The sequence below is a fragment of the Dermacentor variabilis genome, chromosome 4 (assembly GCF_050947875.1).
Source record: "Dermacentor variabilis isolate Ectoservices chromosome 4, ASM5094787v1, whole genome shotgun sequence".
NCBI classification, from domain to species: domain Eukaryota; kingdom Metazoa; phylum Arthropoda; class Arachnida; order Ixodida; family Ixodidae; genus Dermacentor; species Dermacentor variabilis.
Window position 1 is genome coordinate 232598080 of NC_134571.1, and position 13021 is coordinate 232611100.

Genomic DNA, 13021 nt, shown 5'->3' on the forward strand with positions numbered 1-13021 from the left:
GTAGGGGCGCAAATTTTGAATTCTTGGTAAGAGTAGCAAACGCACCGGCTTTGTCTAGGTCTGGCGGCGGTAACACTGAACTTATGTTGAATTCCAATGGTAGATCGCGAGCGCTCGGCCGGATCACGAACGGAGCGCGTCACTCCGACTGAGATCGCTCTCATCTGCTCGCACCATATCTGCGAAGGGAATGCGTGCGCTCTCGCGGGGGCACTTAGTACAGGAAAATCAAGTGAGAGGGCGCTAGAATAGAGAGAGGAACAAGCGCTTGGAAGCGCAACCCACTATCCCATTTCACTGTCCGTGTCAGTAGAATCATCTGACTTGGAAATCCTACTGTCTGAGTCGGAGCTGTCTAGGAGCGCGAACAAAATCGCACGGCGCGAAGCGGCGTCCACGTTTCCCCATGTCCATAGCTGCCCGCGACCGGAAACAGGCGACCGTGACAGGAAGCAGAGGCGGGTGAAAGAAATACGTCACGAGAACTTCCGGTCAAATCTGCCGATTTCGGCGGAGCAAATATTTTTTGGGCAAAGACTGCTGCAACGCGGTGCTCCCCAGACGACCCCACACAGAATCGACTCCTGCAACGCACGGAAGTGACGTCACTACATGTCAAGGTCACATGCACGCGTATTTCCGTTTTTTAGAGGGCGCGTGGTTTGATTGTTTGTTCGCACGTGACATTCAGTACGCATCCCGTCAGCCGCGCTTGCGGGTCGTGCTTTTCTGCTGCCGCTGGTGCTAGACCCAAGGCCTGGTTCTGCTGCATCCTCGCAAGCCTTTGACATGCGAAAGCTGCTTTGCAGGGTTATTTTATATTTGCTAGCGTTATTTATATCTATTCTAATAAGTATTTTGATGGTATTTTGATTGTGTTAGCCGCGTATTTGCCGATCTTGCTGTCCTTGTTCGCGACCGCTTGCTTTGTTCAACCCTAGCGCGGATTTCTCGGATTTAACGTATATATAGTGCTGACTAGAAGGTAGCCTACTTTCGTTTGTGAAAAAGCGCGGATTTATTTTCTCGCAGTCTTTTTTTTTTCTTCTAGGTGTCTTTTTAGATTGCACTGCTTGCAACATGACACGTGTTTTGGTTGCCGGTGACTCGATGGTGAAATACGCGGACCAGTATTTCCCATCGCGTCGTAGTTTGTCAGTCAGTGTTGCCGCGCATAGAGGAGTAAGGATTGAGCATTTGCTGTCAATGATTGCTGACAAGCTAGCTGGTTTTGATGTTGTCATTGTGCACGTTGGCACTAACAGCACTGTTGACAGTGTCAGCGTGTGCATGGACACGTATCGCCAGCTCGCTCAGGGGATCATTGAGAGAAATACCATGGTGCATGTAGCTTTTTCTGCCATTCTTCCTCGGGGGCAGAATCAGTACAGCTCATGGGAAGCTCAGTCCTCATGGTTGCATGACCTGAATGATAACTACGAAAAGATTAACACAGCCCTGATGCAGTAATGCCACGAGTGCGGCTACACACTCCTGTGTGGTCTCGTGGACAACTGGCCCAGTTGCCTGAGCAGAGATGGTGTCCACCCGTGCCGCTTTGGTAACAAGGTGCTGGCAGACTTCCTGTACCAGGGGGCCTGCACCCTGTCCATCCATCTGGAGAGAAGCCGCATCCAGCAGTCCTACAATGAGACCCAGGCACCTTCTTCATAGACCAGTTGGACTCGGCAGGACAGCATCCCTGCCATCTCCGAGGCTGACTTTCCCCCGCTTGGTTTGCATATTTTAATTTCTTTGCAAGCAGCAAGTGGACCTTCCACAGCACCAGCTCCTGTCTGGAAAGCCAGCACTGCTCCCTTGCAGAGGCACGGCACCAACCAGCCTACCAGAACCCTTCAAGGTGCTGGATTTTCACTTGTTGGCGGTGTCCGTGTCCGTTGCAAGGACAGCAAGGCTTGGTTCACCTGGGACAGCCTGCCTTCCCCCACTTTCCATGGCACAAGTGTACCAAGTAGGGGAAAAGCCGAGGGGAGGTCTGCTGAGCCAATGATCCCTGGTCGAGGTGCAAGCACCACTTGTGTCTGGAAAACTAGGAGAGCCACACAAAAGCATGAGAGTGCTCCTGCTGTGTGCTCACCTGTGGGGGAAGGAGAGGCCAGTGCTCAAGAAGCAGCTGTGCCAGAGGCTGTCTCCCACTGTGGCAAGAGGGAGTGGAAATTGGTAGTATCGAGGAGGCGGAAGGCTGCAGCACTGCACAAGCAAGAATAGAGCTGTGACCTGGCTGCAGACAGGAAAGGCAAAGTTCTTGCTGTGACAGCTGCCAAGTTCTTGAAGTTCGCTTCACCCTTGAGAGCAGTTGTAAGCCAGAAACAGACATGCATTGACAGTATAAAGTCTGAGTCTGCTCCTTCTGCTGTCTCTGGTAGCAAGCTTGAAGGACAAGCCAGTGCCCCTCATGACGCCGTTTGTGATAGTTTTGGCAAGGTGCAGCATGTGGCTAGCAGGCAGAATAAAGACTGCTTGGTAGTTGCTATGGCTTAGTACAGACCTGTCATAAATAGTGTTCCAAATGAGGTCATTGTCTGCAAATGCTGTAAGTCAGAAACAATTCAAGATGGAGGGCAGATGACGAGCAATCCTGGCACAGAGGCTGGTGACCTTGACAAAGCTGCGTGCATTGCTCCCACGCGACGTAGGTGTTGTGAGGCTGCTTTGACATCCAGCTCCAGGCCTGCCAGCTCTGATGCCCAGGCTGTTTGTGAAGGAGCTGGTGCTAACACAACCAGAGTTCCTAACACTGTCACTTTATTGCATGGGGGAGGCAGCAAAGTTTATTTAAATGGAACATTTGATAACTTTATTTCTTTTAGGCAAAGCCTTGATGAATGGTGTAGGGAGGGCAAGCACATAGTCACAATAAATAGGTCTCATAGAAGTCCATTTGCAACAGTATCTAAAGAGTTTGAGTATAATAGGATTTCATATAGCTGTGTTCATGGTCGTGCTATAAAACCAAGAGGCACAGGAAAGTGACCCAAGCAAGCATACAATGGTACTGGTTGTGAAATGGCAGTTTGAGTAAGCCTGTGCAAATCACCTACTCTTCACTACAAAATAACCAAGCTGCAAGCTAAGCATAATCACGCCACGAAGTATTATGACTTGTATCCTCAAAGCAGACTTCTAAACGATGCAGAGAAGGTAGAATTCTTTGATTTTGCCAAATGTAATATTGGCCCAAAGTATTTTAAAAATTTGGTCAAACAGAAAACGGGCAAGAAATTAACTACAAAAGATGTTAACAATTACAAGCAACGGTTTTCTATTCCTATTCGCAACGAGCAGGCTCACGGAGAAATGGTTTTAGGAAAAATAGACACCTTGTTAGCAAATAATCCAAACTGGGTCATTCACTATGAAAAGAATCAAATAACCTGCAATTTGTGCTACTTCAGACAACGCACATGCGTGAGATTTTGGAAAAGTACCCAGAGATTTTATTTATTGATGGAACATATAAAGTAAACATTGAAGGCTATATCTTGTACTCTATATTGGTTGAAGATGGTGGAGGTCGTGGAAGACCTGTGTGTTATGCCTTTTTGCAAAATAAAACGACTGAAATTGTGGAGGCTATGTTTGCCAAGTTTGCAGAGTTTAACCCGTTCATTGTATCTGCTTGCAGAGTAGTCATGATAGATAAAGACATGAACGAGCTACGAATTTTGACCAAGATTCTTCCTAATTCTGAAATTTTGTTGTGTACATGGCATGTGCTGCACAGTGACATGTTCATCTCAGAGTGCAAGTTGCAGATTCTTTTTAATCCTTTGTACTTCACCTGCGTTTTTTTCCCTCTTGTACAGGTCCACTGATGTACCAGCTGCATGCATTCACACTACCATCAAGTCATCAGGAGCGTCTGTACCTCTATCTAAATATTACACTATTGTCTAAGATGGAAAATCAGACTTGTATATTTTGCTGTAATGGTTCTGCCAATAAAAGACTGATTATATATATTTATTTTCTTGCAAAGCTGGCATTGTGTATGTAACAGGCCAGTGCAGCATATAAGCTATAACTTTTTTTTTGCAAATGCATAACACTCACCTGCTATGAAACCAACTTGCACTGCATAGTTAATATGAAACACAGAAGATGATTATGCACCATCTTGAGTGCCTTCGCATTCTTATTAAGGAGTATTTTGCATCAGCTATGCAGCACAACTTGGCTTCCATGTTCAAGAACAAACTAGCCTACACACAAGTTTCTTTTTGCACTAACTACGTTAGGTATGTGCCAATTAATTCCTAGGCGAGTCTTTTTAAATACTCCTCCTTGATCAGGTGCTTGTCACTCAAAATTTATTTAAAATACCTTACAGGCCCATTTAAGGGCATTGGGTAAGGGGGGGACACAAAGTGATTCAACAGGAGTAAACAGTATAAACATCAATACAGGCTTTCACAATATAAGTAAAGCAGTATAGGGGTAAACAGTATAAATATCAATACAGGCATTCACAAGATAAGTAAAGCGAAGTTCAATAAATGTTTGTCTAGGCTAAGGTTTAGAGAGCGTAAACACAGTAATATACTCATGCACACAAAAATACAAGTGTGAGAAACAGGGAAGGAAAGCAGGTAAATAACATCCTTATACAATGTTTCTACAGGAAACTGCAATTCTTTGCGAAAAGTGTCACGATCTGTTATGCTCGTAATGTTATCAGGAAGACTGTTCCATACGGTTATGACACGTGGCAGTGCTGATGCATTAAATGACAGTGTATTGCCGAATATGCGCATGAAACTATGGCTATTGTTAAGGCGACGTGACGTGCGCGCTGGTACTTCAAGCGGCAACACATGAGGTCGATTACCACGGACGTATCTATGGAAAAGGCAAAGAAGACTTATCGTGCGACGAGTTTCAAGTGGCTGGAGCGAAATATCTGCTTTAATGTTGGTCACACTACAAGTTCTGTCGTAGTTATTTGTGATGAAGCGCGATGCCCTATTCTGAATTTCTTCTAGCATATCAACTAGATAATTTTGATGTGGTGACCGTACAGATGACGCAAATTCTAACTGTGGGTGAACAAAAGTCTGATATGCTAATTTACAAACTGTAGCAGGAGATTTACGCAAGTTCCGTCGAAGATAACCCAGAGTTTTCGAAGCTCTTGCGCAGATAGCTGTTATGTGTGTACTCCAGGAAAGATGAGTTGTAAGTTCAATGCCAAGGTACCTGTAGGATAATGTCGGAGGTACGGCAAGGTATAGCTTTGTCTACAATTTTTATTGGTTATGAACACAAATGAACAGAGAGAGCATTTAAAAAATTCATGCTAAAGGGCAGCACTCTATAACAACCCAACACTCAAATCCAGATTACACTGTTTTACAATAAACTCGAAAAGCACAACACACATTTACTGTTCGATTGTCTTTCACTGTTGCATGGGTGATCAAGTATTGGGCCCCTGTACCTAATCTGAGCATACTTTAAAGAATTGTAACACAATTCAGTCATCCAGATTACATTTTTGCATGCCCTATGCATACATTTTTTTTTCTAGAACATTTTCTGGGTATCCCATAGACATTTCGCTGCAAGACTTGTGCGTATTACATGGATGTTCAGTGAACGTTTAGAAAAAGGCATTTTGAATGTTGCCTGAAAACAGCCTCAATATTAATTCAAAGTTATTCTTAGTTTGTTTGACTGAAAGAATACAGCACATTTTTATAGTGTACGACAGTGTAGCCCATCGAAATGTTACTTTAATGTAGCAGAGAAATCTGTGCTGATTAAAAGAGCTATATAAAGGTAGCCTGCTTCACTACATGAAATGGGTATGAAAAGGGGACATATCTGAGGGATAAAAATAATTTCAAGTTCACAATTGGTATAACTTGGTGTAGAGCACTCACCTAAATAAACCTTTCCATGCTTTGTTCACATACTGACTTCCACTACACTATAACACTGTTGAGCATGCAACAATTTTCAATTAAATAAGTAGCAAAGTGAAAGCTCATTTGTATTAAACATCTAGAGGAAAAGCTAAAATTAAATGTGGTGTGGAGAAAACACGTAAACATGCACAACTTAAGCATTTCGTGATTAAGCTACTAGAAATTTATGGCTTTTTATTATTTCGCTGCAGGCTAAGCTAACCAATAAAAACTAAGACTTACACAGCATGCTTTGCCACATTGAAATTCATATCACCTTGTTGTTTGGATGCTTCAGGTCACGAGTAGCTGTTCTAGGGCTTCCACCATAAAGTGAACCCGTATGGCTTAAAGTGCCTTTTCTCTGCACCAAGAAAGAAATGTAAATAATCATGTGAAAGTTACTACACACTTCTTTCCTTGGCATTTCAGAGCTGGTAGAGCACACTAAACATACACGTAGCGCAAAAATTTATTCATTGACTGCCCCGCTAAACATCCTACCATGCTGCGGTGAAACTATGCACTTGACCCACCCCCTTTCCCCCGTGCCTAACCGCATAGGTCATGTGCAGAGTGTCACAGAATTCTGTTTCGAGGATTCTTTGCATGTGCTAATGTTTGTCCAGCCATTGAGCATAAGTAAATTAAAAAAACTAGACTAAAACATAGCACTGCTAACTGTTTAAGTATGCAATAGGTTGTGATGATTGTGACATTTCTATGCATGTGTAATCTTGCACATACTCATTTATCAAAGTGACGTTCCTATAACTTGTACCTCCCACAAACTTGTGATTTCATGCACACTGTGACACAATCGTACAAACTCAACCCACCTCCAAAGCGGGTGAAGTACATTTATAAGGCTATAAAGCAGTGTGTGACTGTTGGTGGGATTGAATCCGTCTTCTAGCAAAGCGGCCCAATGTTCTAACCGTTAACCCATAATTGCACATACACTTCTCTTGTGCCAAAGTCACTCTTTGAAACATGCGGTGCGTGCAAAACGTACCAGTATCTCGCATTCTTCCCTCTTGACAGCTGGTACTTTGAGATGATGCGTTAGACTGCACTGCCTTTGGGATCTGGCTACATTTTCTGCTAGATCCTTCAAAGCGGTTGAAGTTCACCTACAATGCTATCACATTCAAAGTAATAAACTAACATTGTCCCAGTAAAATCCCATTAGTGGGTCCTTGCAGCTGTTTATATTATGCATTAATGTGTCATGCTCATAATATGTCATGCTATCTCTTAATGTGTCAAGCACCTAGAAGTGACACCACTATGTTTTTTAAGTCCAACCTTTCACTTGTCTGCCAATCATGTATGTCGGCATTATGAGCAGAAAAGAAATCATGCTCACTCTACTGGCACACCCAGCTTAGCCTGCTCAAGCTTAGTGGAGCAAGGTCTTGTTAATTCATCAATGTATTAAAAACTCCTTCATCAAAATGTGTTCACACTAAATCAGGTGTCACACTTTCAGAATGGATGGCAGGGTGCGAAGTGGAAGAATGGTAGTAGAACAGTAACGATACCACTTTGCTTGAGCAAAGTTTCAGTAGAGCTAAAACCGAGTTCAAGCATGCCTAGTGCATCAATTAATGCAGCTTTCACTGGGAAAGACATGACAGGGTGCTGAGTGCAAGCAGAACAGAGAAATGAGTTTCTGCATCATGCTGTATGAAATGGTGCCACTGTGGGCAGGAGGAAGTGGCCTGATACAGAAGAAAACGGTTCAACGAAGGATTACTCGGTTGCATGGCGATGGAGCAAAAACAGCGGCCGAGTGCACCCGCGTCTAGGGCAAGCTGCCTCGGTGTTCTCCGGTTACGGATACTAGAACTGAACACGTTGCACCATCTGGGGCGGTATGCCCCACACTATGAAAGAACTCAACCATCAGCAAGAGCATAGAGTTTCCTACTAAACTGAGTACATGGACTTCCCTTGCACCACACATCGGCACACATTTCAGTGCGAACACCCAACGCGCGTAAATTCGATGTTAGTTTGCAGTGGCGGCGCTGTGGACTCATTGTTTAGGAGCAGCAATAACTATTCGTTACTACATAATAAGTGCAAATTTTCTCGGACGCAGTACCAAATCCTGCACTAGAAATGCTGTTTGCAAAACGCGCTACTTGTCCATCCAGACGCGGAACAGTTATAGCAAGCCGAAAGCAGACGCACTTGTTTAGATACAAACATTGTAAAACTCGTAACCGCATCGTGAAACTCACCGTCAGACTCATCATTGTTGAAAAGCATTAAGAAGCGACTCTCATGCTTGAAATTTAAACAACGCGCATAAGAGACGCGAACTCACGAACACTACGATTCGCTAGGACATAAGAGCATTGGATAGACTTGCAATGCTTGCCCGGATCTCTTTCGTACCTGAACAATGTGGGTGTTACCGCTGGTTTCAGCATTTCATTTGTTCATTATTACACGCCGGGTCTGCTAGAAGCGGTGTCAAGCGAAAGTTCTGCGATATCGCTACCCGTTTTGCATATCCATTGCTCGGTCAGCTACGTACGATGCACAGCGCCAATGCGTATAATTACGTTCCCTCTAGGTCAGTCATTGTTCACGGCTTTTCAACGCACATGCCTGCTAAACGCTTTTACTGTGAGAGAATCACACTGAAGTCTTATGTGAAGCGTAAACTCGAACGTAGAGGCTCAATTTACAGAAGCATAATAAACCATTCGAAAAAGCGCCGGCTATGGCTGATGACTGCTGTTGCACGCTTCACAGCATGATTACCATTCATTCTGTAAAGAGCACTCATTCATTCCTCAAAAGAAACCTGCACAGCATTATCATTGATCTAAAAAATAGCCTATGCCTGTGAAGCTGCGAGCTCAGTATGAAGTTTCATTGCGTCTCCACACATAATTAAACGCTTTAGTGCATGAAATTCTATCAGAACATGCAATGTTATTAGAATTTATGAAGCTTCACAGCCCTACACAAGCGTTGAGGTAAAGCCGTCGGCAGACGCAAACACATCGTGGAATCGAACGAGTGACTCCACAGTGCGCTTGTGCTTAAGGTGAATGTAACCATTTGCTGCCGCTCCGCTCAAGATGCCGTCTGAAAGCATGAAATTCGGCCATATCGTGCGACATAATTACAAACTTGTCGAACTTCACGGCACTGCCCAAGCGTTGAGGTAAAGCCCTCGACAGACGCAAAGATATCGTGGAATCGAACGAGTAACTCCACAGTGCGCTTGTGCTTAAGGTGAATGTAACCATTTGCTGCCGCTCCGCTCAAGATGCTGTCTCAAAGCGTGAAATTCGGTCATATCGTGCGACATAATTACAAACTTGTCGAACTTCACGGCACTGCCCAAGCGTTGAGGTAAAGCCCTCAACAGACGCAAACATATCGTGGAATAGAACGAGTAACTCTACAGTGCGCTTGTGCTTAAGATGAATGTAACCATTTGCTGCCGCTCCGCTGAAGATGCCGTCTCAAAGCGTGAAATTCGGTCATATCGTGCGACATAATTACAAACTTGTCGAACTTCACGGCACTGCCCAAGCGTTGAGGTAAAGCCCTCGACAGACGCAAAGATATCGTGGAATCGAACGAGTAACTCCACAGTGCGCTTGTGCTTAAGGTGAATGTAACCATTTGCTGCCGCTCCGCTCAAGATGCTGTCTCAAAGCGTGAAATTCGGTCATATCGTGCGACATAATTACAAACTTGTCGAACTTCACGGCACTGCCCAAGCGTTGAGGTAAAGCCCTCAACAGACGCAAACATATCGTGGAATAGAACGAGTAACTCTACAGTGCGCTTGTGCTTAAGATGAATGTAACCATTTGCTGCCGCTCCGCTGAAGATGCCGTCTCAAAGCGTGAAATTCGGTCATATCGTGCGACATAATTACAAACTTGTCGAACTTCACGGCACTGCCCAAGCGTTGAGGTAAAGCCCTCGACAGACGCAAAGATATCGTGGAATCGAACGAGTAACTCCACAGTGCGCTTGTGCTTAAGGTGAATGTAACCATTTGCTGCCGCTCCGCTCAAGATGCCGTCTCAAAGCGTGAAATTCGGTCATATCGTGCGACATAATTACAAACTTGTCGAACTTCACGGCACTGCCCAAGCGTTGAGGTAAAGCCCTCAACAGACGCAAACATATCGTGTAATAGAACGAGTAACTCCACAGTGCGCTTGTGCTTAAGGTGAATGTAACCATTTGCTGCCGCTCCGCTCAAGATGCCGTCTCAAAGCGTGAAATTCGGTCATATCGTGCGACATAATTACAAACTTGTCGAACTTCACGGCACTGCCCAAGCGTTGAGGTAAAGCCCTCGACAGACGCAAAGATATCGTGGAATCGAACGAGTAACTCCACAGTGCGCTTGTGCTTAAGGTGAATGTAACCATTTGCTGCAGCTCCGCTCAAGATGCTGTCTCAAAGCGTGAAATTCGGTCATATCGTGCGACATAATTACAAACTTGTCGAACTTCACGGCACTGCCCAAGCGTTGAGGTAAAGCCCTCAACAGACGCAAACATATCGTGGAATAGAACGAGTAACTCTACAGTGCGCTTGTGCTTAAGATGAATGTAACCATTTGCTGCCGCTCCGCTGAAGATGCCGTCTCAAAGCGTGAAATTCGGTCATATCGTGCGACATAATTACAAACTTGTCGAACTTCACGGCACTGCCCAAGCGTTGAGGTAAAGCCCTCGACAGACGCAAAGATATCGTGGAATCGAACGAGTAACTCCACAGTGCGCTTGTGCTTAAGGTGAATGTAACCATTTGCTGCCGCTCCGCTCAAGATGCCGTCTCAAAGCGTGAAATTCGGTCATATCGTGCGACATAATTACAAACTTGTCGAACTTCACGGCACTGCCCAAGCGTTGAGGTAAAGCCCTCGACAGACGCAAAGATATCGTGGAATCGAACGAGTAACTCCACAGTGCGCTTGTGCTTAAGGTGAATGTAACCATTTGCTGCAGCTCCGCTCAAGATGCTGTCTCAAAGCGTGAAATTCGGTCATATCGTGCGACATAATTACAAACTTGTCGAACTTCACGGCACTGCCCAAGCGTTGAGGTAAAGCCCTCAACAGACGCAAACATATCGTGGAATAGAACGAGTAACTCTACAGTGCGCTTGTGCTTAAGATGAATGTAACCATTTGCTGCCGCTCCGCTGAAGATGCCGTCTCAAAGCGTGAAATTCGGTCATATCGTGCGACATAATTACAAACTTGTCGAACTTCACGGCACTGCCCAAGCGTTGAGGTAAAGCCCTCGACAGACGCAAAGATATCGTGGAATCGAACGAGTAACTCCACAGTGCGCTTGTGCTTAAGGTGAATGTAACCATTTGCTGCCGCTCCGCTCAAGATGCCGTCTCAAAGCGTGAAATTCGGTCATATCGTGCGACATAATTACAAACTTGTCGAACTTCACGGCACTGCCCAAGCGTTGAGGTAAAGCCCTCAACAGACGCAAACATATCGTGTAATAGAACGAGTAACTCCACAGTGCGCTTGTGCTTAAGGTGAATGTAACCATTTGCTGCCGCTCCGCTCAAGATGCCGTCTCAAAGCGTGAAATTCGGTCATATCGTGCGACATAATTACAAACTTGTCGAACTTCACGGCACTGCCCAAGCGTTGAGGTAAAGCCCTCGACAGACGCAAAGATATCGTGGAATCGAACGAGTAACTCCACAGTGCGCTTGTGCTTAAGATGAATGTAACCATTTGCTGCCGCTCCGCTCAAGATGCCGTCTCAAAGCGTTAAATTCGGTCATAGCGTGCCACACAATTACAAACTTGTCGAACTTCACCGCAGTGACAAGCGTTGCGGTAAAACCCGCGGCATGAGTAGGGCTGCATGAAATGGCATGAAAGCACAGGTGGCGCTTTTGAGCTTGATGTGAAGTGAAAACATTTTGTGCCACTCTGCACAAGTTTGCATCTCAATGTGTCTTTTTCAGGCAGACCAGGTGATGTCGTTACAACTCCGTCAAGCTTAACAAGACTACACAAGCGTTGCCAAAAATCTTGCAGCAGAACTAGCTAAGGTATTAGTAAATTTAATTAATACATGGGCAACGCTGAGCGCCGACGGTGACTGCAAACATTCATTCTGTCATTGCACGCATGTCTGTGCATAGCTGCTTGAAACGAAGGAAGTGCTGTGCAGTGCAGTATTAGTTATATCAACATTTACACACGTCACTGCAAAACTTAAGGATTCTACGGCTTGTATGCTTAGTCAAAATACAAAAATAGTGAATCAATAAAAAGTGTTTTTATTAATGAGATGAACGAAAACATTCCATGCCTTTTTGCACACAAATCACAGCATGTATAAAAAAAACTGAAAATCTCAAGGAACTCCTAGTAGATATGTGCAACTTTCCGATAATAGCATGTATGCCAAGATAGCATCAGCTGTCAAAATTAAGAAGTACCTTTCAACTCCTTACAGTCTGCCACTCCCTTTGTGCAAAGCACTGTGAGCTCTCTCTGCTGCAGCCTTCTTGGTGCAGCGCTCCTATGTCACTTCCTCAGAGCCACTGTGGAGAAAAAAATAAGACAAAACCAATTTTATACCTGAGCTGGCTGCCAGCCATCACTGCCATCTAGGGGCCCCCAATGCTTGACACGATGTCAAGCAAGCTTCACTTTTCAGCTGTCCCCTGCCTCCAAGCAATCTTTTTGCGCCTTTCTTGCTTATAATATAAGCGGAGAAGTTATGCACACAGTACGTAAGCCACAACATTCAGCAATGATAAGTGACATTATTCTCATGCACTGAAACCTAATCTTCTTATTGTTGCAGTTTTAATATTGAATATGCATGCTTGGATAGTGAAATTTTCTCATTGAATCGATAGCAATATTCAGGAAAAATTACCTCTGAATATCGAATCAAATATTGAATATTCCCATTTTCTAAAATAATGAAATGAAAAATGCCGTAGAGTCTGTTAAGGAAAAAAAGACTTGCTGGCCTTTTTGGATGCGTGTAGTGCCATTAACAACTAGATGTCAAGTCAACTAGAAAGCTTGTAAATGAGAAGCAAAGGAAAGC

At 44.5% G+C, this 13021-nt stretch overlaps 2 long non-coding RNA genes across 2 annotated transcripts; one reads left to right on the forward strand and one right to left on the reverse strand.

Annotated features, from left to right (window-relative positions):
• Positions 1 to 467: 467 nt before the first annotated feature.
• LOC142580187 (uncharacterized) lies at positions 468 to 3987 on the forward strand. Its single transcript, XR_012827620.1, has 2 exons — positions 468 to 810; positions 1468 to 3987. It is a non-coding gene; the product is annotated as an uncharacterized LOC142580187 (long non-coding RNA).
• Positions 3988 to 4980: 993 nt separating this feature from the next.
• On the reverse strand, positions 4981 to 12493 carry LOC142578161 (uncharacterized). Its single transcript, XR_012827201.1, has 3 exons — positions 12399 to 12493; positions 6205 to 6291; positions 4981 to 5217 (listed from the first exon to the last, which is right to left on the reverse strand). It is a non-coding gene; the product is annotated as an uncharacterized LOC142578161 (long non-coding RNA).
• Between the last annotated feature and the right edge of the window lie 528 nt (positions 12494 to 13021).